Source organism: Lissotriton vulgaris, chromosome 6 (assembly GCF_964263255.1).
Source record: "Lissotriton vulgaris chromosome 6, aLisVul1.2, whole genome shotgun sequence".
NCBI classification, from domain to species: domain Eukaryota; kingdom Metazoa; phylum Chordata; class Amphibia; order Caudata; family Salamandridae; genus Lissotriton; species Lissotriton vulgaris.
In genome coordinates, this window is record NC_141694.1 from 350,999,401 (window position 1) to 351,026,387 (window position 26,987).

Consider the following 26,987-nt stretch of genomic DNA (forward strand, 5'->3'; position numbering starts at 1 on the left):
GGTGTTCGGTGGTGGTTAGTAGGGCCGACTCAGTGCTGTGTCCTGGCCTGAAGCCGTTTTGGGAGGGGTCCAGGACTAGGTTTTGCAGCATGTGATGGGATAGCACTTTGTTTACGTGGGCTTCAGCTAGCTTAGACGTCCAGGGGAGCAGTGAAATGGGCTGGAAATTTTCTGGCTTAGTGGGATCTAGAGTGGGCTTTTTAATAATAGGTGAAACCCATGCAGACTTCCAACAGCTGGGGACCACAGCTGAGGAGAAAGAAAGGTTGAGTAGGCTGGCAAGCGGGGGAAGGAAGAAATCAAGAGAGTCCAGGAATTTAGTAGGTCTCATGGAGTCTGTAGGGGAACCAGACTTAACCTGTCTACACAGTTTAGCAAGGTCGCCGATAGATATGTCGGGTATTCTTGACAGTTCCGACGTTTTTGCCGCTGCGTTGGACATGTTGATGGGTGCAGGGTCATCTTGCGGGAATGAAGTATAGATCTTCCTTACTTTTTCGATGAAGAAGGTGGCAAGTTCTTCGCACTGTGTCGAGGAGGAAATGCAGGATCCTGGGTTGGAGACTTTGTGGAGGCTTTGAACTAAATTGAAGATGGTTTTAGTAGGGTTAGAGCTTAGTTCAATTTCCTTTGCATAAAAGGAGGCACGGGTGGTCCGAATTGCTTTATGATACAAACGTAGTTTAGATAAGTAGAGAATTTTGTCACTATCTAAGTAGTTTTTCCTCCATCCGCGTTCGGCTTTTTTACATTCCTTCCGCAAGGCTTTGAGCGATTCATTGTACCATGGGTTTGTGGGGGAACTGCGGGTTTTGGTCCATTTAGCCGGAATAAGGGCATCAAGCCCTGCAACGATCCAGTCGTGAAAAGCGGCATAGGCTGTATTGATGTCTTTGTTCTCGTCAGGGGGGTGGAATTGTCCTAATTTTTTAATGAGGTCTTCGGAGGAAAGTTTGTGCCATGGACGTTTGTGACTGGGGTTGGCCGCAGCTACGGTAGGCGTTTTTTTCGCCGTGATGCTAAGTTTGACAAGAAAATGGTCGGTCCAACCCATGGGTTCAGGGGGATCAGCCGTGGCATCCAACATATTGATAAAGATGGGGACCAGTATGTGGCCAGCGGTGTGGGTGGGGGAGTAGACCAAGGAGTTTAACTGCAGGGCCGTGAGGTCGGCCAGCAAGTTTTTAATGATGGGTTCTGTCACGGAGTCGAAGTGGAGATTAAGATCGCCCAGAATGGTAAAGTTGGGGGAGGACACTGCCAAGGTGTGAGATATTTCAAGTAGTTTGTCAATGAATCTGGCAGAGGGACCCGGAGGTCGGTAGATATACAGCCCAGAGAGGGCAAATTGAGGGCAGATGGAGATCTTAAATTGTGCGCATTCGCAGCCCCAAATATCTTCTTTTATGAAAGAGCAGTTATATATAGTTCGATATATAACGGCTATTCCCCCGCCCCTAGAGTCTCTGTTTACAAGTTTCATGGAGAAACCGTTAGGCAGCGTAAGGTTCATAATGCTAGTCTGGTCATCATGGAGCCAGGTTTCACACACAAATAGAATGTCAGGATTTTCGTCCGTGATAAGAGAATGGACTTCAGCATGGTGTTTCACGAGAGATCTGACATTTAGTTGTAGAACCCGGAGGGGAGATAGCTTGGGTGTCGTTGTAATACAGCTTGCTAGGCTAGGTTTAGGTGTAGTAAACTTACAGGACTCACAATGGAGAGCCGTTTGTCCGAGGCAGCCCCTGAGCTGGATGCATCTGGTGTTGGTATTTAGTGCGCGGAGATGTTCTCTGTCATAGGTGACTCTAGACAGGGGGTTTTGAGCAGGGGGACTGGCGAGAGGCGATGTCTTGGCGATGACGGGCGCAGACGGGCTTGCCTTAGGCGCGCCTTCGGCGCGCAAACGGCGCTCCCGCTGCGCTCGTCCGCTGCGCTTCCTGTACGTGCACATTTATCCCAAGAAAAAGGGGGGTGTGGCCTCAATGGGGGCGTGGTCAGCGCGCACACCTGCTCTGATGGCGGCCGCTTTGAGTGAAGGTTTGCGTGCGAGTAAAGCGCGACAGCTTGTAGTCAGCTGTGCGCTCCGGTCGAAGTATCAGGCAAGATGCCAGCCGTGTCTAAAAACACAGTACGTGACACCACACCACACAAATAGAAATAGCAAGTTTTAAAAAGGCTTTAAGCAAAGGTTAACAGTACCGCCAGCTCCCGGCTTCCGCCTCAGGACTGGGAAGGATTTGGACTATCACCGCTATAGATCGGCGGTTATATAGTCTGATAAGGGGGCGTGGCCTCAACGGGGCGTGGTCAGCGCGCACGCCTGCTCTGATGGTGGCCGCTTTGAGTGAAGGTTTGCGTGCGAGTAAAGCGCGACAGCTTGTAGTCAGCTGTGCGCTCCGGTCGAAGTATCAGGCAAGATGCCAGCCGTGTTTAAAAACACAGTACGTGACACCACACCACACAAATAGAAATAGCAAGTTTTAAAAAGGCTTTAAGCAAAGGTTAACAGTACCGCCAGCTCCCGGATTCCGCCTCAGGACTGGGAAGGATTTGGACTATCACCGTTATAGATCGGCGGTTATATAGTCTGATAAGGGGGCGTGGCCTCAACGGGGGCGTGGTCAGCGCGCACGCCTGCTCTGATGGCGGCCGCTTTGAGTGAAGGTTTGCGTGCGAGTAAAGCGCGACAGCTTTTAGTCAGCTGTGCGCTCCGGTCGAAGTATCAGGCAAGATGCCAGCCGTGTTTAAAAACACAGTACGTGACACCACACCACACAAATAGAAATAGCAAGTTTTAAAAAGGCTTTAAGCAAAGGTTAACAGTACCGCCAGCTCCCGGCTTCCGCCTCAGGACTGGGAAGGATTTGGACTATCACCGTTATAGATCGGCGGTTAAATAGTCTGATAAGGGGGCGTGGCCTCAACGGGGGCGTGGTCAGCGCGCACGCCTGCTCTGATGGCGGCCGCTTTGAGTGAATGTTTGCGTGCGAGTAAAGCGCGACAGCTTGTAGTCAGCTGTGCGCTCCGGTCGAAGTATCAGGCAAGATGCCAGCCGTGTTTTAAAACACAGTACGTGACACCACACCACACAAATAGAAATAGCAAGTTTTAAAAAGGCTTTAAAGTGAGCAAGGGACTCACGTCTGAGCATACCGTGCCACACTTATGGCGGCCAAAAGCGGTACAAAAGGGGGTGGTAATGGACGGAGCATCTGAATCAAGCAAACACTCACACCAAGTCAAAGGATCTGGGTTTAATCCATCACCATTCTTTAGCCCACTCTGCCACCCCAGTTCAGACATGGCTATATGCAAATCAGTCTGACCCTGTACCTCATGGGAACAGTCCAGCCCGAACTGCCAAGCCATGTCTTCCCTGGACCGGAAACAAGCTTCTGAGGACCGGTCTCTGTCATTCCAGCCGTCTTCAGCCCAGCTTGCTTGAATCCAGTGGCAAAGTGAGCAAGGGACTCACGTCTGAGCACACCCTGCCACACTTATGGTGGCCAAAAGCGGTACAAAAGGGGGTGGTGATGGACGGAGCATCTGAATCAATCAAACACTCACACCCAGTCAAAGGATCTGGGTTTAATCCATCACCGTTCTTTAGCCCACTCTGCCACCCCAGTTCAGACATGGCTATATGCAAATCAGTCTGACCCTGTGCCTCATGGGAACAGTCCAGCCCGAACTGCCAAGCCATGTCTTCCCTGGACCGAAAACAAGCTTTAGAGGACCGGTTTCTAGCATTCCTGCCGTCTTCAGCCCGGCTTGCTTGAATCCAGTGGCAAAGTGAGCAAGGGACTCACGTCTGAGCACACCCTGCCACACTTATGGCGGCCAAAAGCGGTACAAAAGGGGGTGGTGATGGACGGAGCATCTGAATCAATCAAACACTCACACCCAGTCAAAGGATCTGGGTTTAATCCATCACCGTTCTTTAGCCCACTCTGCCACCCCAGTTCAGACATGGCTATATGCAAATCAGTCTGACCCTGTGCCTCATGGGAACAGTCCAGCCCGAACTGCCAAGCCATGTCTTCCCTGGACCGAAAACAAGCTTTAGACGACCGGTTTCTGGCATTCCAGCCGTCTTCAGCCCGGCTTGCTTGAATCCAGTGGCAAAGTGAGCAAGGGACTCACGTCTGAGCATACCCTGCCACACTTATGGCGGCCAAAAGCGCTTGCTGACAAGTAAACCAAATAACCCAAACATTGAATCACCAATGAGTACATACATTTAGCATAGGGAGCACTTGCATTTTGGCACTGAATAGCAGTGGCACCCAAAGCATATAACCAGCAAAAACATATCAAAACAGAGGAGGCAAGTCGGGTCGGAGCCATTAAGAGATTTGAAAAAAATTGGAAGTATTTTGAGAATTAAGGGGGGATGATTTATACTTGATATTGATATTGGAACTGTAGCAGTCGTTGCGATTAAGAGCATTGTAAATGTAAATGTGTGTGTCTTGTAAAGCGCACTGCTACCCGGAGGCGTCCTGGCGCTATAGACCGCTGGGGAACCTGTCCTGGCTTTCCCTGTGAGATGTTCCCTCCTGGGTATCTCCAAGGTGAAACCAGGCATCCCCGGCATTTGTGGTGGGCCGTTGCAGAGATGAGGCAAGCTAATGCCCAGAGTTGCCGAGTGTGATCCCTGGTTGGAGTAGGCACCGAGGCGAGAATTATCGAGTCCGCTGACCCTTGTTCACGACCCTGCCGTGTCGGGATTGAACCCCGGTCCCAGGCCATCCTCTGCTTCCGGGTCTGCCGCCTCTAACCAGTGAGCCACACCACTCCAGCATTAGCACTTTTTCATTCATGGTTGCACTTTAGAAGCACTAGCACTTTTGTGGTTATTTTACTTTGTAACATTGCACTTTTTTTGCTGCTGCACTTTATTGCATCTCTTTTTGCTGCTGCACTTTATCGCAGGATTTTTCACATGGTCTTTTTAGAAATCATCGATGATGATATAGGCTGCTATAGTTTTATTGTTTATCTTTTTAATCTTGTCATACCAGGAAGAAGCTATTTAATGTTTTTAAAAAGGTTTCAATAATTGTGTTTTTGATTTTTGATTGAGGAAAATATGTCTTGTACCAAATTCTCTGCTCAATAAAAAAATTGTAATAAAAAAAACTGAGGAGGCAATCTGTCAAAATGGAAGGGAGACTCACTCAAATGATGCCAGGACTTACACGGGTCCCATCCAGCTCAAATGTGGGGAGAACTACCCTTCCCTTTGGGAGTTCTCTTCACTGAGGCGGAAAAATCTGGACAGACCATAAGCGTTGGCGTGTTCTGTACCAGGGCGGTGTTCCACCGTAAAGTCCATACCCTGTAGGGAAATGGACGACCTCAACAACTTTGGGTTCTTACCCGTCATCTGCATTAGCCATCTGATGGGCCTGTGGTTGGTCTGAACCAGGAAGCGAGTCCCAAACAAATATGGTCTCAACTTCTTCAGTGGCCAGACCACAGTAAATGCCTCATGCTCAATTGCACTCCACCTCTGTTCCCGTGGAAGTAACCTCCTACTTATGAAGGCTACAGGTTGGTCTAAGCCCTCTTCATTATTCTGTGATAAAACAGCCCCCACACCATGGTCTGAAGCGTCTGTCTGAAAAATTAATTATTTTGAGAAGTTGGGCGCCTGAAGCATGGGTGTTGTGCACATGGCAGTCTTCAGGGCGTCAAAGCCTCCTTCTGACAAGTGTCAGTCCAGTTCACTTTCTTGGGCTGCTTCTTGGAATTCAGCTCAGTCAAGGGTGCAACAATGTTGCCATACCCCTTGACAAACCTCCTGTAGTACCCCGTGAATCCTAAAAAGGCTCTCACCTGTGTCTAAGACTTTGGGGGTTCCCATGCAAGGATGGTATCAATATTGGGTTGCAGGGGTGCCACCTGGCCGCTCCCTACCTGGTGATCCAAGTACACCACGGATCCCTGCCCGATCTGGCACTTACTCGCCTTGATCATGAGGCTTGCCTTGCGCAGTGTCATCAACACTTTCCAGAGGTGTTGCGGAGGTTCTTCCCAACTGGCGCTGAACACTGCAATGTCATCCAGGTAGTCCAACCTACACCTGGTTGTCCAACCTCTGTAAGGTGGCAGGTGCATTCTTGGTCCCAAAGGGCATTACCCAGAACTGGTAGTGCCCATCTGGTGTGGAGAATACTGACCTCTCTTTGGCCCTATCAGTCAAGGCGATCTGCCAGTACCCAGACATAAAATCAAACTTGCTGAGGTACCGTGCAGCCCCTAACCAATCAATGAGTTCATCAGCTCTGGGGATGGGGTGCGCGTTAGTTCTGGTGACTGAATTGAACCCTCGGTAGTCCACACAGAACCGGAGTTCGGGTGTGGCACCAGGCGCTGCAGCCTTTGGGACCAAAACCACCCGGCTGGCCCAAGGACTGCTAGAGGACTCAATCATCCCTAAGGCAAACATTGTGGAGACTTCCTCCTTCATGTAAGCTCTGACATTGTCAGTCGCTCTGTAAGCCTTGTGCTTTACAGGAGGACTCTCCCCAGGTCCACATCATAGACGCACCACTCTGTGACACCAGGAACCAAGGAAAATAGATCAGAGAATTGCCCCAACAGTTGGCGATAATCTTGCTGCTGATCAGGGGTCAGTGTGGCTGGGAGGCTGACACCATCCACTGACCCATCTTGCTCTGCTGCAGACAGGAGGTCAGGGAGAGGCTTGGTCTCCTTCTCCATTCCATCATCTGTCGCTAGGAGCATGCCCACTTCGGACCTTTCTAAGTGGGGCTTCAGGCGGTTAACATCAGGACCCACAAGGGGTTCCTGGGAGACCGCAAGTTCACTAGATAGGTGACATCACTCTTGCGCTCCACCACCTCATGTGGACCGGTCCACCTGTCCTGGAGCGTACAAGGCTCCACAGGGGCCATGACCCAAACTTTCTGTCCAGGTTGAAGCTAATTCAGAGTGGCATTCTGATCATACCACTGCTTCATCTCTTCCTGGCTGGCTTCCAGATTCGCCTGTCATGGTTATTGGCTGTGGCTCTAGGGGCACGCGCAATTGCTCGCGTAAACTCTGTGGCAAAATGCACTTTGCAGCTTCTTCTGCACGCTTCTGGTGAAAATGTTTTCATTGCTAACTTTGTTGATATTTTATTCATAACTTTCATGTCCAAATGTGCTGAATTAACCTTAAATGATCCTGTGCTTTTATGTTTTGTCATTTCTTAACACACTTCATGATTGCATCATATGTGGCATGTTTTCATTAACAAATAGCATAGCATCGCATTTGGATATGTTTAAATGCCTAATAGCATTTATGCCAGGAATGCTTGTCTGTTCATAGTTGTATCTTTGTACCTAATGCTTTTTAAAACCTATTTAGGATCTCAAACACAGCCTAGAGGTCTTATAAAAAAGAAAGGCTCACACGCACTTCATCTCGGTGAGCCACACCCACTGTCAAAGTCGTTCTCCTACCGCAAACCGAACAAACAGCTGCGAGTGTCTGGGCGGGTCCCTGCTAAAAAGAGGACCCCGCCCAAACGCGAGTACTCACTATTCCTTGCAGCCTGTGTTCATCAGAGCTCCCGGTTTAAGAACAGCCTTGGATTCTTCAAACCTCGTGTTCAGCCAGTTAAATCTGACTCCGGAGACAAGATGAAAGCGAGGAAAGCAGAGAGTAATTTCATTAAGGTCAAAAAGGTGAAGGACAGAATCTTTTTTCTCCTCTGAATCGCGGTAAGCTTTTTGCTTTAAATTTAGTTCCAGGAAATTCATGCTTGCCTCCTTCGAATGCCTAATATTTTTTTGACTTAGAAAAAGAGCTCTTTCCACTCCACTTGAGAAATGAATGCAAGTAATTCATTAAAACGTATTGTTTAAAGAACAATGGGACCATTTTTGGACACCTTGTGTTTGGCAACTTAAGAGACACAATTGCACATTTTGCGTGGCAGGTCCAGCGAACTGTATCAGAATTTGTGAACCATCTATAAATCAAGAAACCCCTTTTAAAGTAAAAAGGAACAGCTTAAAGGTAGGTGATATTGTTGATATTGCACAGTCATAAACGTTTTCAATTGGACTAAGAGAAGAGTTTCTAGGTTCTAACAATGTATATATGTTCTGTTGCAGAAAAACCTCACTTTGCCATATTTCTCGCTCAGTAGTGAAGATTCAGGTGATTATAGCCCTATTTATTCGAATTGACTACTAGAGTATTACTGTCAGATTTTTTTTTAAAGTAAATGCTGTGATGTTTGTTTTACAGATCTTCTTCCCCACTGTTCTTTCCTACCTCCCTTTTCCCCGCCTGGCCATTCTAATACTCTGTGTCATAACGACAAATTCAGAGTTGGAACTGCCTGGAGGTAGACCCTTTTATCATCGTGCAAGTCCTGAGGAACATCACCTTGACATCGCCTGAGAGAGAGATCTCTGAATCGCCGAGTCTGGTTCCTGAAGGCCATCATGTAACTGTATACATCCTGGGGAGGTTTCCTGGGAGATTGCTCCCAGCCTTCCATGACCAGACTCAAAGGTCCTCTTACTAGGTGTCCTTACAAAAGTTCAAAAGGGCTGAACCCTAGGGACTCTCGTGGTACCTCACGGTAAGCAAACATAAGTCATGCAACAGGACGTCCCACTTCCGCCTCATTGGTTCTTCAAGACCCATGATCATGCCTTTAAGGGACCGGTTGAATCTCTCAACCAGCCCATTACCTTGTGGGTGGTAAGAAGTGGTGAACTTGTAGTTAACACCACACTTTTTCCACAGAGACATAGTATAATTAGAAATGAAGTTTGTACCTCGGTCAGACGTCACCTCTCTGGGGAAACCCACACAGGAGAAAATCCCCATCAGTTCACGTCCCACCACGGGGGCGGTCACGGTCCTGAGCGGAATGACTTCTGGGTACCGGGTAGCATGGTCCACCAAGACCAGGATAAACCTGTTGCCCATGGCTGTCTTGGGGTCCAGTGGTCCCGCAATATGAATGCCCACCCATTCAAAGGGGGTACTGACTAGAGGGAAAGGTTGGAGAGGGGCCTTTTGCCTCCTTCCACTTTTCCCACTTGCCTGGCAAGTTTGACAGGTCCTACAATGAGTATCTGAACTCTTTCACACCTGGGGCTAATGAAAGTGGGAGACAAGCCTTTCAAAGGTCTTGTTCTGCCCCAATTGAGCAGCTAAAGGAACATCATGAGCCAAACCCAGCAGGAAGGCTCTGAAGCACTGAGGTGCCACCAGCACACGGGCTGACCCAGGCTCAGCAACCTTAGGCTCGCTATACAGGAGACCGTACTCCCATTAGATCCAATGTGATCCAGACTGATCAGCTGCTGCCTGATTTGTGGCCGGTTGCCTCAAACCCACAAGAGAAGGGCACTTCTGCTGCTCTTTACACAATTCCTCCCTGGAGGGACCCCCTTCTTGCTGCCAATGGGTCAGCTCAGGTAGGTTCCCCGTTCAGAAACTTGCTCCCATGTAGGTTCCAGGGCATCCCCTTCAAGGTCTGCCTCCTCCTGCACCGTGGGAAGAATGGGGGCTGGTTTCACGTGCCCCTACTTCTCCTATTTAAGGCAGGTCCCTGGGCCATACTTTCAGGCTCCAGGGTCTCTTGAACACCTTTAGCTGCCATAGACCGAGTGGTCACACTTGCCCAATCGGGCAGACCCAACATCTCTAACTGAGCCTTTTTCTCCACCTTAACCCAAGGGGAGCTTTCCAAATCATTGCCTAACAGACAGTCAAAAGGCATGGCTGGGCTCACAGCTACTTGAAGCGTACCAGAGACCCCCCCACTCATAGAAAACTTGAGCCACTTTGCAATGGCTCTCTCTGATGTCATCAGCAACAACTGGGAATAATGCATTGGGGACCACCTGCTCTTCAGACACCAAGTGACACTTGACAGCTGTCACACTGGCTCCGGTGTCTCTCAGAGCCTCCACTCTATGGCAATTGATGGTCACCCACTGCCTGTATTTTTAGTGTTATAAGGCAGTTGAGTTCTAGGGACCATCTCAAAGTCTCCTAATGAGACCATGAACATTTCTGCGGGGCCCCACCCACCATGGGCACCCATCTCCCCCCACCAGAGCTACACTGTCCATCTGACGGAGGTGCACGGGGTGGCACATACTGACCATTATGGGGACACTGAGGATCATACCAACGGTGTCCCACCTGCTTACACTGAAAGAAGGCAACAGGCCCTCTATGAACAGGTTTACCTGTCGGGGGTCCTGACTTCTTCTCAGGAGGAGGCTGGAAACCCTTACCTTGGTTCCCTTGGGAAATACTTTGGGGCCCTTTCTGGAACTCCCTCTGTTTATCCTTGTCCCACCCCCTCTTCTGCTGGGGACCCTACCCCCCTTTGGCAGAGTCTCCCACAAGACCCTTGTGGACCCTGGTACTGACCCAGCGGTCCGCCTCTTTAGCAAGCTTCCTAGGGTTAGTCAACTTGCTATCAATAAGGTGCTGGTGTAGGTCTGGAAAACAATTAGCAGACAAGTGCTCCCTAGCAATCAAATCATAGAGCGCTTGAACATTATCCACATTGCTACCCCTCACCCAACCATCCATAGCTCTGCAAAAGAAAAACTCATATTCTACCCAAGTGGTTCCCTCCAACTTCTTACAATTCCTGAACATATGTCTATAGAGTTCTGGAGTTAAAACATACCTTGTCAACAGTGCTTCTTTCATGTGGGCATAAGACATTCTATTCTCACTGGGCAGGTCTAACAAAGTATCCCTACCTTCAGGTAAAAAGCGGCCCACAACCCCGCTCCCCAGTCCTTCTCAGGGACCCGATGGGCCAACATTGCTATCTCATAGGCTGCAACCACTGTCTAATATCTTCACTTTTGTGGAAATCGTTGATGACATCCTTGGAATATGTACCCTGCCTTCTGAATGCACAGATGGTGCGCTGCCAACAGAGGGATTGATTTATAAACCCTTGGCCTTGATTTCTAACTCCCTCAATATCCTCTCATGTTCTATCCTCATCCTCTCCCTTTCCAAAAACAACCTGTTATTCTCAGTTTCCCTCTGACTCTCCATCTTAAGCTTAGCCAACTCCAGCTTGAGTGCCCTATTTCTCTCCCTGTTTTCCAGCTCTCTGGGGGACAGGTCTTTGGAAGAGATGCTGCTGCCAGGTGGAAAAAGAGTGCCCCTCCACTGGCTGAAAACACTGGCCTATCAATTGGCTCATTTGCCTCCCCAGCTGGCTCCACCACAAGATCAGGGGCATTTATTGCTTCTACTCAGGCCCTCCGCGCCTTTTGGTAGTCATCATTTTAAGAAATTCCCACTTCCAGGCAGGATTTTGCAAAAATGTAGGCACAATGGATCAGGTCTTCAGGTTTTGGGCAATCTATTGGAAAATAGTAACCGTTATGAAGGGATAACTCTACCTGGCCTTTGTAGACCTTAAAAGTGCGTTTGACCTGGTACCCCGTGAAAAACTCTGGAGGGTCTTACAGGACATGGGGTTCCCACGCTACCTGCTGGAACTGATAGTTAGGCTCCACGCGGATAGTTATGCTAGGATTAGGTGGGGGAGCAGGGGCAGCTAACAGGGAGGGTGTCCGTGAACAGAGGTGTACGACAGGGCTGTGTGATGGGCCCGACACTGTTCTCCCTCTTTGTTAATGGGGTTGTGGACCATCTGAGGGAGGACAGTGCCGATGCCCCGGTCCTGGCCGGGGAGAAAACACCTACCCTTCTCTTCGCGGACGATACCCTGCTGCTGGCCAAAACTCTAACGGGCCTGCAAAAATTACTGGATAAATTCAGCCTGATTTGCTATGAATGTGGACTCACCATCAACACGACTAAAACAAAGCTGATGGTGCAACCCCCCCCCCAAAAAAGGGAAGGAAACTTCAGATTTCCCTTAATGGATCCCCTCTCGAGGTGGTCGAGGAATTCGACTATCTGGCAATTAGGATCAAAAGTAAAATGAGGTGGGATTCCCATATAGCAAAAATGTTGCTAAACCTCAAGAGAGTTTCGGGTGCCATCTTAAGGAGCCTGCGACTGTCAGTTAATAGACCCATTGCCCCGACTCTTGCTGTGTATGAAGGAAGCTGCAAAAACAACAAGTGATGGACTGAATGTGGATCAATGTCACACATTCCCCCAGTCAAAAGATCTGGGCCCAAATCCATCATTTTTTTGCACTCCACACCACCCTGGGTTAGACAATGGCGATATGCAAATCAGCTCTGACCCTGTTGCCCCATGGGAACAGTCCAGTCCGAACTACAAAAGCCATGTCCTTCCCAGAACGGAATCAAGCATCCGAGGACCGGACCGGTTTCGAGGTAACACCTCTCATCAGCCCGGCTAGCTTGACTCCAAGTGGTGTGGAGTGCCTGGGACCCACGTCTGGGCATCCCCAGCGCACTTAGGGCGGCAATTGCAAAAACAACAAGTGATGGACTGAATGTGGATCAATGTCACACATTCCCCCAGTCAAAAGATCTGGGCCCAAATCCATCGTTTTTTTGCACTCCACACCACCCTGGGTTAGACAATGGCGATATGCAAATCAGCTCTGACCCTGTTGCCCCATGGGAACAGTCCAGTCCGAACTACAAAAGCCATGTCCTTCCCAGAACGGAATCAAGCATCCGAGGACCGGACCGGTTTCGAGGTAACACCTCTCATCAGCCCGGCTAGCTTGACTCCAAGTGGTGTGGAGTGCCTGGGACCCACGTCTGGGCATCCCCAGCGCACTTAGGGCGGCAATTGCAAAAACAACAAGTGATGGACTGAATGTGGATCAATGTCACACATTCCCCCAGTCAAAAGATCTGGGCCCAAATCCATCGTTTTTTTGCACTCCACACCACCCTGGGTTAGACAATGGCGATATGCAAATCAGCTCTGACCCTGTTGCCCCATGGGAACAGTCCAGTTCCCATGGGGCACAGGGTCAGAGCTGATTTGCATAAAGCCATTATCTGACCAACGATGGATTTAGGCCCAGATCCTTGTACTGGGGTGAATGTAAGACATTGATCTACATTCTGTCCATCAAATTGTTTTTTGTAATTTTCTCCCTGAGTGTACTGGGGTAGCTCAGACGTGGGTCCCAGAGCCTCCACACCACTGGAGTCAAGCTAGCCGGGCTGATGAGAGGTGTTAGCTCGAAACCGGTCCGGTCCTCGGATGCTTGATTCCGGTCTGGGAAAGATATGGCTGTTGTAGTTCGGACTGGACTGTTCCCATGGGGCACAGGGTCAGAGCTGATTTGCATAAAGCCATTATCTGACCCAGGGTGGTGTGGAGTGCAAAAAACGATGGATTTAGGCCCAGATCCTTGTACTGGGGTGAATGTAAGACATTGATCTACATTCTGTCCATCAAATTGTTTTTTGTAATTTTCTCCCTGAGTGTACTGGGGTAGCTCAGACGTGGGTCCCAGAGCCTCCACACCACTGGAGTCAAGCTAGCCGGGCTGATGAGAGGTGTTACCTCGAAACCGGTCCGGTCCTCGGATGCTTGATTCCGGTCTGGGAAAGATATGGCTGTTGTAGTTCGGACTGGACTGTTCCCATGGGGCACAGGGTCAGAGCTGATTTGCATAAAGCCATTATCTGACCCAGGGTGGTGTGGAGTGCAAAAAACGATGGATTTAGGCCCAGATCCTTGTACTGGGGTGAATGTAAGACATTGATCTACATTCTGTCCATCAAATTGTTTTTTGTAATTTTCTCCCTGAGTGTACTGGGGTAGCTCAGACGTGGGTCCCAGAGCCTCCACACCACTGGAGTCAAGCTAGCCGGGCTGATGAGAGGTGTTACCTCGAAACCGGTCCGGTCCTCGGATGCTTGATTCCGGTCTGGGAAAGATATGGCTGTTGTAGTTCGGACTGGACTGTTCCCATGGGGCACAGGGTCAGAGCTGATTTGCATAAAGCCATTATCTGACCCAGGGTGGTGTGGAGTGCAAAAAACGATGGATTTAGGCCCAGATCCTTGTACTGGGGTGAATGTAAGACATTGATCTACATTCTGTCCATCAAATTGTTTTTTGTAATTTTGTGTATGAAGGAAGGGCACTTCCTTCTGTGACATATGGGGCAGAACTATGGGGTGGCGAAAATGTCCAAGACTTGGTCAGAGCTGAGAATACATTTATAAGGGAGTTAGTTGCCTTACCATCTTCAACCCCGCTGAAACCACTGTATTTAGATATGGGTGTAGGCTGGCGAAGTCAGAATGGGGAGTTCCCCGCCCAGAGAGGCAGCCGGCAAGTCTGTTAGTCGGGACGTGGGCAAGTGGTGATGAGAGCCTCATCTGCTGAAAGAGTGTGGTTCGGCAACATGACTGGTTGAGTCTTAATGCATTGGGACATCGCGATATTTGTTCAAGTATATAATTTAATTACACATTTAGAGTCTGTGTCTCTTGATTACATGCTCCTTAATTTTATGAGCAGACAGGACCTCAGAGCCTTACCGGTCGAAACAAATGTATGAACATATGGAAAAATATGAGCCATGGGCTTGAAATCAACAGATGCTGATGCCAAAACTGAGCACTGATGCATGAAACAAAAACTGTAGAGCAGCTCGATGGTGCTTTCTGGTGTCCTTTTTAATTAATATGGGGAAAGCTGGTGACTAGAGTAGAATCCTATTAACAGCTGAAAAGACGTGAAGAAGTTTGAAACAAACACAGAAGGAGTTAATGGAACTGCAGATTCTAAAAAGTCCTCCCTCTAGAGAAGTTCACTCACCTGTTCCTTCTCCTTCTACAGAGGCACAAGATGGCTGCCAACACTTCAGGGTTTGAAGTGTTGGCTGTCAATCAGAGGCAAGCTTGTGCTCGGGAGGAGATGTGTGGTTAGGGTCCGCCCAGATATCAAAAGTTTTCTTTTTTTAATTTCTCAGGAACTACTCAACGGATTTACACCATTTAAAACAAGCATTTACAATGCAATCGGTTTCGCATTTGTGAAAGTTAGAGCTTATGGCATTGTAAATGAGAACACTTTTACTTTTGTGTTTTTTGTTTTCAGTGCAGTGATTATATTTGCATAGAGCTTTTGCCATTCATATGACTGCACGGCACCGGAGAAACAGGAAATGGGAAATAGGTTACGAAATAGTGGAGGTGAACCATAAATGACACCAATGAAAAAAGGAATTATAAAAAATGGGAAGGATTTGCTGTAAAGGGTCCGGGATAATGTATGACAGGAGAGGGCGTGATACTGGAGTGGAGTGGTGTGGCTCACTGGTTAGAGGCGGCAGACCCGGAAGCAGAGGTCGACCCGGGACCAGGGTTCGATTCCCGACGCGGCAGGGTCTTGGGCCATGGTCAGCGGACTCGTTAATTCTCGCCTCGATGCCTACTCCAACCATGGGTCCCACTCAGCAACTCTGGGCAATAGCTTCCTTAATCTCTACTAACGGCCCCATCAGCGCCAGGGATGCTTGTCTTCACCTTGGAGATGCCCAGGAGGGAGCATTTCACAGGGAAAGCCAGGATGGGTTCCCCATCGGTATACAGCGCCGGGACGCCCCTTTGCTGGGGCAGCTGTGCGCTTTACAAGTATACGACTGTAGCAGAATATGTGCAAGAGAAACAGAGTGAAAGAGGGTTAAGAGAGAAGTGTGTGTAATGGGGCATAGCTATGTTCTAGACTCTATCACCATCACCATGCAATGCCATTGGATGCCAGCAGAAGATGAAAGGTGGGTGCTTAAGGCCAAGCTGTGACACAATATTTAAAAACACGAACCACAAAGTTAGGGTTGGTCCCATCCTGTATGAGTGTAAACAATGAACATGTAAAACTGTTAAAGAAGAGCTTATGTGGTACTTTTTTGGTTTGCATAGACATAACTATTGTTTAAAACCAAGAAACGGTAATGCTTTAACGCTGAATGTTATGATTTCGAGGAGAAAATTTGACAGGCACTGCGAAAGTGATGTGACCTGCAGAGAAGGTGACTTAGATGCAGAAAGGACATGTAGAGAGGCTATTCAGATAAGAAATCTGGAGGAAGGTGGGGGCCGTGGGCCGAGGGCCTGGGAGTAACACTGGAGAGCTTTAGAAAAAAAGTGCTGCTTCTAAATGCACAGCAAAACCTTTTGTCCTAGTTTAATCAGTAAAAGAAAAACAAAAGGTTTGAAACACTCCCACGAGCATATGACTTTAACTTTGTCTGCAAACAAATAGCTGAAGACCATACAGTCTTTGCACCCACCATCCTTGAATTGTAAGAAAAAGAAGACCTATTTGTAAGCTATAACCTCACTTGCACAAGCTCTAAACTCTGCGAAGCATTCTGGTATCTTCCTTTGTAGTCTTTTCTGTATTCTGCATTTTGATCATGGATAAACACTCTTTTATTCATCTTGTTTTCTAGCGGTGTGCTCCATCCTTATTGGCTTTTTTAATTTCGGTTTTGCAAATCCACATTCCTCTGATTACGTTACTATGTGGCGAAGGGGTGTGACCGTGGAAGATGGGGTGGGCCATGCTTGCTCTTTGGCTTGACAGCAATAGCATACATTTAGTTTCAAAAAAAATATATTAGAAGAAGTTTTTCCAAAACAGTACAGAGTAGGCCGATCGAAGGCAACATTGGTAAGTGTAAACATACGTATCGGTAATAATGCATACGGCTCGTTGTGGCGGATGTGAGCTGGTTATACATAAGCTGCTTGAGTACTTGTCTTTACATACCGGTCACATGTACTGCTTCCTTCGGTCGGAAGGGATAGTGTGTAGGGGTAAGTAGGAGTGAGATGAAAGGGAGAGAAAGAAAAGAACGGACACAGGTGCGGTGAATAGAGGTCGTATGGCCAACGATATTCTGCAGACTGGTTGTGCCACGGGGGGGGGGTCACCAGGGTCTGTGTGGGGACAGGAGGTGCATTCACTGCGGTTTTTGTGAGGCAAGGTATTTGTCCAGGGAGAGCCACATTTCATTTCTGCGTCCAACTTGTGGTGTTTGATTTTTCGTTATGTTGTCAGCTCCCCTTAGGAAGGTGACCCAGTTGAACCATACTTTGAAAGTGGCCCTCCCTGCATCTTTCCAATTAGACAGGATTGTCTTCGTTGCCGCCGTGAGGAGCAGGTCAATGAGGCTCCTGTCATTGGCAGATTGGATCTGTGGTGCCATGAATCCGTACACTATGCTGAGTAGATCTATTTTTGGAGTATACCCAGTTACATTGTGGATGAAGTCTGTTACTGTCCCCCAGAAATGTTTAACTTTAGGGCAATGGACTATCATGTGTTCTAGGTCCCCTCTCTGTTTCTGACAATTCCAGCATAAGTCGTTGTCAGTTAGGCTGACCGCTGCTAGGCGTGCCGGGTTCCAGTGCGCCCTGTGTAGGAGCCAGAATGTTGTTTGCGCTAGTGTTGAGGTGACTTTGTGCTTGCTAGCCGAGGCCCAGAGGAGGGTCTTTTCTTTTTCGCTAAGTCGCCCCTCATTTAGTGTCTCCCAGCCATCCATGACTTTCCTGTTCAAAATTGATGTTTTTGCCCTAAGTAGTTTGTAGAGGTGTGATGTTTGGTGTCCAAGTTTGTTGAGGTTTGACATGTATTGGTTTATTGTTGGCACCTCTTTGCTTAGTTTTGCTCTGGTGATGGCTGCTTTGATTTTGAGGAAGTTATATAGTTCTATGTCAGGGAGTCACGCGCTTTTTGTAGATTGGAGAATGTGGATGGGGACCCTCGTTCTCCTAGTTGGGATGGGGTGTGAATATCTCGTTGGAGCCAGGGGGTTATATTAAGTACGCTGTTTTTGTATTTAATTTTTGTGTTGAACCAAATGGATTTGTCTTTTGTGTTTTTAATACTTTTCTCCATTCTTTTGTATACTTGCAGGAGGGCCTTTTTTGGTGTTTTTGAGGATTGTGTTGAACAGCTGATTTGTATGTAAATAAAAAACATATGTGCTTGTGCAAGATTTTTGTTTAGGCAAGCAGATGAAAGTGTTTGGCCAATGTTTTGCAAGACGGCTTTTGAAAGGTTTCATAACAGCCAGAACGCATTGTACAGAGTCAATTATTTAGGCACCCAGACAATTCCACCTTTTCAAATTTTATTGTGCTCAGTGGCCGAATATACCAGTGCAAGATGGCCGTGACTTAAGCTCACACAGCTGACAAACGTCTTGTAACTTAATTCGTACTGCATTGTCCCATTAATCTATTCGGCCCATATGCTGTAAATGGTATCCCAACACACGTTCAATTTGAACGGACTTCAAATAATAAGTTAGGTTTATAGGGAAGCATTAGATTAAGTGGAAGTACGCTCAGCCATTGGTTGCGGCTGCAGTCACCAGAAAAGGAGGCATCGATATAATAAGAAACAAAGCAGTACACGGCTACACAAACGGTTAACCTCTTTACATATTAAATAGCAGTCATGCCATTGTTAGTCACCAATATTTGAAATTAATACTTTTATAACACTGCCATTTAAATACATACATGTATTTGGATATGTTTGCGAAAATAGGAGAGAGCACATTGACAGTAACAATATTATCAGTTACTCTTTGTTTATTGAAATCTTGCTGTAGGTTTCCCATTAAACTTTTTTTATGGTAGGCAGAGGCTGGGACTAGGGCATGATGCCTGCGCAGTGGGCATTGCTAAGGGGATCAGGGGGCCTGAATCGGTGCACCTTGCAGGTCAGGAGTAGCTGCAGCTGAATGTTGTGCTTCGCGAGGCACAGCAGAGAGGCGTTATTGTGTAGCTGTGGGATGCAGCATGTTCTGTTCAATGCTAGTAGTGGGGGGGGGGCTGAAGTTTTAAGACATAACACAGCTACTTGCTCATGGGGAGGGAGGGAATAGAATAAGGTAGACCTGCCACCGTAACTCCCAGCAGATGTTAGTGGCGGTGTCTTGTGCCATGAGCAGCGGGGGACGCGAGAGGGGTGTGCTGTATGACTTTGATAAATTGGGCATGCCTTGATGTTTGCACTCTGCTGCATTCGTGTCGGGGGATGGGAAGCAGCAAAGGGTGTGCTGTATCTTTAAGGGTAACTTCGCGTTTGTGTTGAAGGGTGGTGGGAGGGCGGAAGAAAGGACAGGTGTAAAATAGTCTTTTAAAAAGAAGTTTGGTAAAACCACAGAGAAAGAGACTAAGCGCAAGGAGAGTGTGCTTGGCCCGTGCTGCTTAGTTTGACCAGAAGTTATGTTTCAGCTGCGTGGATGACTTGGGAGGCAGCACCTGCTTGGACCCTGCCCACTCAAAGCCATGGGTGAAGTGTAGTGTGGATAATGTTTGAACATGTGTCCAGACCGAGTTTTTGGCTCTATTTCTGAGTGATGGTGACTTTAAGGTTGCTACCATCCTAGATCCCTATTCTTAGCTTGTTTTGGTCCTTTTAGGCCTCTTTTCAGACCTAGAAACATAAACTAGAGGATAGCTGCTTTATATGATGATAGATCCCTTATTCCTGACTCTAATTCATCTATTGCCTATTGGCTTTGACATAATTATGTGTCCTTTAATCATTCTACCTATAGTAGAGGGTGGATCCTGTAGTTCTGACTTGATATTATCTATTGGTAGGGTTTGTGTATAGAGTTAGGTGTCTATTTCATCCTTTTCGGGCCTACAAGGCCCAGAACTAGAGGGACTCCATTTTTCTTTCTGCCCCTGCTGACTGAGAAGCTTGCAGGGTAAAGGTGATGTTTATAGTTAAACCTGTTGTGTGCTAGGGGAACACCAGCAGAGACTGGATCTTATCAAAAGAATGTGTTTGTCTCTTGGGCCCAGACGTAACATGCAGATGGCCACTGCGTTTGCGCGGAGAGCCTTGGAGCTGGCACAGGAATTCGGTGGGAGGTAGTTTCTGTTGAAAATTTCCATGAGGGGAGAGCATTCCATATTAGTGAAGTGCAGAAGAGGCGGAGCAGTCAGTCGGTTCTTGGAATGGTAGAGTTCAGTTGGTTGCTGGAGCTGGAGAGAGCAGTCAGATGAATCTTGGAATGAAGTTGGAACTGTCAGCTGGAGCTGCCAGTTTATCAGAATGTATTAAAGCAGTTGCCAGTCAGATGGAAAATTTGGAGCTGCCAGTTGGAGCTATTGAAGCAGTTGGAGCCAGTGGAGTGAAGCCTTGGTGCTAGAGGGAGAGAGAGAGAGAAACATTCCTTTCTTATAGGGTGAGGTATTCTAAACTAGTTTGCTTTATACTTAAACATTAATCTTGTCTTTTATTTCCTACTGTATTGCTATACTGATTAATCCCTTTTCTTTCAGCGGTGTGCAGTCTGTTACAATCCATTTCCCTTTTTATGTGTTAGTAATAAAGCTTTCCATTATAATAAAGAGACCCCGCAGAACTGTGTATGTATCTATTCCCCTTTACTTTTCAGGCTATGCCTAGATTGCTAGTTATTGTGATTTTATAATAATAAAGGAACCGCAGTTCTTAGTGAACAGCTGTGCAAGTGTTATTATTCATAATAAAGTTAACCTTTCTTCTAGTCAGATGCTGTTATGTGAACGGATGCATCTCCCATCCAGGTAAATGGTAACTGAGCAAGGGAGTAGAGGAGCACTTATATTGGTAAATAACCTCTGCATATTGTAATTTGGCCATTCTTGTGTACCACATAAAATATAACAATTGTATATGAGACATCCCCAGTAGATATTAGATGTATGAGAGAAACTTCCCAACAGAGAGAGAAAGAGCTGAAGGTATTCATAGGACAGTGATCGTCGTTGTGTAGCGGCGTTAATGAGAGCATTGATTGTGATCAATGTGTATACCCACAAGATTGTGGCTTGAGAGAGCACTGATTGTGGTCAGTGTGTAATGAGATCGCCGCTAGGGAAAGTGGCGTTAATGAGAGCATTGACTGTGGTCAATGTGTATACCCACAAGATTGTGGCTTACGTGAGCACTGATTGTGATCAGTGTGTAATGAGATCGCCACTAGGGAAAGTGGCGTTAATGAGAGCATTGACTGTGGTCAATGTGTATGCCCACAAGATTGTGGCTTGCGCAAGCACTGATCAGTGTGTAATGGTAAGTTATCGGAACTGCCCCCTTCACTATGAGTAGGAGGGTAGCATAGACTGGGTCTGAGTTGCCGCGAGACTATAAGGTATGAGTGTGGTGTAGAGCATGGAAGTCCTTAGTAATCAGTGAGTATTCCTAGTAATCCTATAGATTTAGTGGTGTTTTTGATGATATGAGCTTGTATATTGCTAATTCCCCATCCTCAGGTAGGTACCTCAGGTGCCTTTGTAAGTAGGTCCTGAGGAGGGAGGTGGTTACGTTTCGGCTGGATTGGTGGTGTCTTGGTGAGCCGATTGTATCTGGTCCGAAAATCCGGTCGTTACAACATGGCGGAGGCATACTCTCTAAATGAAGGGCGTGGCTTAAAGACTTAAGCTAAAAATCAGTGTTCAGCATAGTGTGCCACCCAACTGGAATTTTGATACTCCTGTCAGTGCATCCAGATATATACCACAAGTCAGATTACACCTTCAAGAAGCCATGCCTATTGGGTTTGTCAATGGTTGTTGCCCGCACAAAAAAAGTAACAAACAACTATGGCTTTATTGTACAAATATTAAAAATGGTTTAGTTCTTGGGGGCAATGTTGTAGCATACGGCAAGAGTTGGCGACTTTGAAGCTAGCAGGAAGCAGGTTCGAGTTACAGCGCTGGCTCACCATTCTATGATTGTGGACAAGCTTGTGATCCCTTTGCCTATGGAAAAAAACATAAATGTTGTTTTTGTGTAGTCTCACCAGCGCCCATGTAAAATGCTTCAAAAGATTAGGGCTGACTTTGTGCTATATACAATAGCAAAAAACAAAATGACTGCTGCTAGGTTAAGATATTTTTTTTCCCCCGAGGGTGAGGGCAAAAAAGGGAGACCCCGATCGGCACCCGTTGCAGCACCTGCTTGGACCCAGCCCACTTAAAGCCCTAAGTGAAGCGTAGTGTTCATAATGTTTGAACATGGCAGAGGCATACGCTATAAATGAAGGAGGAGAAAAGCAGGGCGAATTAGCCACAAGGAGAGCGGATGGAAGAGAAGGACCGGACAGACAGGAGGATAGAAGAATGGTTAAACATGGGAAAAAAGTTATCCACTGAAAGAATGCACAATCGGCACAATTCTGTGATGCAATGCTGCCGCTCTGGTTACAGAGGCTAAAATAACTGCCCAGCATATAATCCCAGAGATGAGAGTCTTCAGTTACAGATGCAGGGGGTGATCTCCAAAAGAAATAAACAAATGCAGCATGAGAAATAGATGGCACACTGCACGCAATTAAAACAAGTGCAAGCGGAGTGGACGAACACTGTAGTTAGGCACCGCTGCATCGGGACTACAGGGCAGTTACCATAGGATCAAGAGTCAACAGAAAGCAAGATAAGAACAGCAATGACACAGGTAAACCAATCACAAGCGGAAAAACAAATTACACTGAGTTTCACCCAACACACATATTGGGTGCACTGCCAAGGCGAGACCTAAAAACCACATTGACAAACACTTCCTAATGCACACATAGCAAGTATTTCTATTTTATAATTCATATGCAGACGTCACACATTTTCTGATCTTTTATTTCTGACTACAATACTTTTGTTTAATAATGTGACTAAAACTACCACAACTCCCAGAATGTAAATCATATAGATGTATCAAATTTGCATATGAGTCTTTGACATATACACCCACATGCATCTTTGCACCCGTTTGCGATTCCTAAATTGCGAAAATTAGGGAATCGCAATTTAGAAATCGCAAACAGCAATGCATGAATAATTCGCAAATATTTTTGCGATTTCTTAATTTTCCTTAATTGCGATTCACATTTTGTGATTTGCAATTAAGGAAAACCTTCCCATTGATTCCTATGGGCCAAAAGGCCCATAGGAATAAATGGGAAGGCATTAACATTTTGCGATTTTCATTTTGCGAATCGCAATTTGTTAATGCATTTCAAGGGTGCTGAGGGGGGTCCAAAGGACCCCCCCTGCACCCTTGAAATGTTTTTGTAAGTGCAAGTTTCACACACACATGTCCAAAGGACATGTGTGTCTGTAACATGACACTTTCAAAAATGCATTTTTGTGCTTTTTTGAAAGATTTCGCAAATAAACACGAGGTTCACCCTCGTGTTAATTTGCTCCCCCTATTTGCGAATTCGCATTTTTTAAAACATTCATGCATTGCATTTAAGGAATCGCAAAAATGCGATTCCTTAAATGCAATCGCATTTTTAGAAATCACAAAAAATTGCGATTTCTACACAATTGTTTAATGCATCCCAAAAAGTGATTTTGGAATTGCAAACAAACTAATTTTGCGATTCGCACCGTTTGCGGCTCCAAAATCGCTTGATGCATGTGGGTGTTAAAGCATTGTCATTTTAAAAGACATTACTCATGGTCATTTTTCAACAGCACTAACATCTTAAACACAAATCCGCTGCCAGATACTGTTCATCTGATATGCTTTTTTCATATCACTATGACATTCTTTTCAATCAAACTCCCATGTAGATCTTCATTTCTAATATACCTTTTATTAAATAATTTAAAAGGTATATACATAACAGTGAATTGAGTTTGGAGATTATATTGTGGCTTCAGGATAATTTTGACACAGTCAAGATTTATGAAATCTCCACAAGAATGGTACACCACACAATCTCAGAAATCAACTCTAAAATGACAACCTCTTAAACTTTGTACTCTATGATCCTGAGAAAGGCAGCAAATTAAATCATGTCTTTCATTTAGACTGCTGTCTCTCCACTTGTGAATGGTTAGCATCTGTTAACACTTCCCCTCTGTTTTAAAACCAGGTTCCTGTCTCCCCGTGTGCATGATGTTTTTGTGATTATCACAGAGTAATTACAAAAAAATGGTCCAAACCGATATTTAGCATCAGTTTTTTAAACTGTACATACTACACAACAGTTTATTACATTGTCCTGAGTTGGAAATTAAAGTTTGCCATTACTTAAATTGTGTCATACATCCTCAACTTAAAAAACATTTTTCGGTCTCGTTAACACCCCTCCCACTCCAATACCCTCTCAGCTCAGTGTACCTAGTAACACAGTGGAACCTAAAAGATCACAAGTTCACGGCACATTCTAGAAGGAACATGCTACTTCCAAATAAGATACAGCAGGTATGGTTTACTCCACATAGTAAAAAAGCATATCCATGTCTGTATTACATTTCTTTTTTAAACAACGGCCAATAATAGGACTTCTTGCTAAGGAATCCAACAATCACATAATTGTATTTACTTTCAAGCTGACAGCAGTCAATGAAATATAACATTTTTCAAAACCTCAATTTTAACTGTTTTTCATTTGGAAAACTACCTCATTCAGCTTCATCCTTCTCCTGACTGCTAATGCTCCTTCAATTCAAAAGGCTTAGAGTGTGGATTGTGGGCCACATATATGTCTATTGGCAAAGACATGGGTTTGCCAAATGTGGAGATTACTTGGTTTGGCCTGAGAGAGTTAAAGTTTCATCAGTTACTGGGTTTGGTTAAATCCATTGTGGATTGCTGAGCTCCTCACCTCATGATTGTGCACTGTGGTGGCAAAGACCTAGGCACATTGACTGGGGTAGGGCTGGAAATCCTAATGTAAGATACCATTGCAGAACTGATGTCACTGATGTCACTTTTCACCTCACACTATCATGGTGTACTTTAGCATATGCCAAAGACAGAAGTGGTAAAATCAGTTCCTTCCCAGATTGACAATGCCAGGAAACATGTTAATAAAACTGTTTCTGCATTCTGCAGATACTATAGCATGGGCTATATCTATAACAAAAATCTATGTTTTGACATGAATTTATGAAAATGAAGGAGTGCACTTTACAGATGAAGGCAACAGGGTGTTTCTAAGTAACCTGAAATTCTGCATCTTCTTTTTGGATTGCTGTCATATACACACAATTATTACAAAGGCTCTTGTAAGAGCCACCCTAGTGCCTGAAAAAGTGTTCATTTTCTAATAGAGGTCCTTTTTTTGTTATTAGGAATCTTCACTGCAAAGTTGTGATGGTCACAAATGCGTCACGAGAACGGAAAAAAAAGCAGACATTCAAGAGCCACCATCACAACAAAAAATAATACGTAAAAAAATCCATTCTAAACTTGTGCTGCACATCTTACTATAAACGTACTTCTTTAAAAACATGTTTAACCTCATGTTTTTGTACTATGTTTCTTTAAACTCGATCTTTAAGATCTATTTTCAGTTTTCACAGTTATTCAGGGAGTTGCAACGATTCCGTTAACCGCAACAATGCCGTTTACCGTGACGATCGTACCTTTTCCATAAAGTGAAAAACACATATATGCATACGTATTATAGTATTTTACACACTAGGGGTTTATTACTGTACACTTCAAACTCATGTTTTTCTAGTGTATTTCTTGAACACCAACTCTAAAATCTATTTTCCGGCTTTGCTGTGACATCAGTAACTGCAATCCTGGCCGATATGGCACGAAAGTAGAAAGCAAAAGCAAGAATTTGATAGCCACCACCACTCTCAAAAATGATAACTATATAATTATTTCTAACCATAACACTAAATACATCACTATCTAAATAACTCTATAAAAACATTTATCCGAATCTAAATGTTGGAAAGTGGATTATTGGTAGGGGCAAATGTAGGTCTGAAAATGGCAATAAGGCCACTAACTTATGATAGGACTCAGCATAGGTCTTAAGAAATTATTCGTATGCTCAACCCCTGTTTTTTTAGCCACGAGCAGGCAGGCTTAACTTCAATGACAGGTATGTAAAGCATTTGAAAACAGTAATTTAGTAAATAATTAACACACAACACATAATCATTTCATTTCATAAAACTTTATTCAGTTTTACAATGTGAAAACCATAACAGTCACAATATATACATATACACATCTCATTAAAAAAATGTACATTGAAAAAGATTTACAATTCATGGCCATTAACAATGAAAAAATATTGCAGATAAAATGTGGCAGGTACATGAATAAATTACAATGCATAAAAAAGGAGAGCACAAAAGAGACATTCCATGGGTACCACCTCACCCTAATATAACAAATGTTCCAAGCAAGCCCTGCTTCTCACCAAAGATTTCAAATAGCCTACAATGAAGATTATACAATCTGGTTTCAACAACTGCAGATACAAAAGTGCTGGGGGCACCTAGTTAAAGTTAAGCCTCTTTAGTAGGAGGAGTAGGAAATGTCTCTGAGGTACTTCATAGAATTTGCAGAAGAACATGAAGTGTAGCAGATCCTGTGGAGACAGATTGCGGCAGCCGCAGGGTGCTAGCAACTGTATTCTGCAACACCCTTTCGGAACGGCAATAAGAAGATGGTAAGAAACAAGGTGATAACTAGATAGTAAAAAATTCTCATAGGTGGTCAGTGTTCCCAAAGGTATGGCTCGATCTGTGGATGGGTTTTTAAGGTCAGAAATTTTTGAACGCTTGGTTTCGTAATTCCTGTTCATCTCTTTCTAGCCTCATAGTACAGATAAAAGCTTTTTTGACCAATTCCACATCCTTTTTTGTTATTGTTAAAGGTTTCAAATAGAGTTCTGGGTGACCCAGCTCTGTAAGACGACCTTTGACATACTTCAATTATGGAATTCTGGACATATATTCCAAGGACATGCAGTCTGTTAAAATCTGTTGAGTAAGCTTTAGTTCTTTGTTTGGCCAACACTTAAGCCAAAATACATGGGGACGCAAGGCCATATAAAAAAGGGGCCCCCAATTCTTCATGAGCTATCAGGTTCAATAAACCAGTTGGCATTCAAAGCAGACACTTCAGAAAGTCCACCTGCAGCGCATCTGTTGTGGTGTACCCCCAGACTTCACTGCCATAACATGCAGTTGACACACCCTTAGCCTGGTAGATTTTCAGCATGGTTGCAATTGGGCGCTTGCCCATCTTAGCAGCAT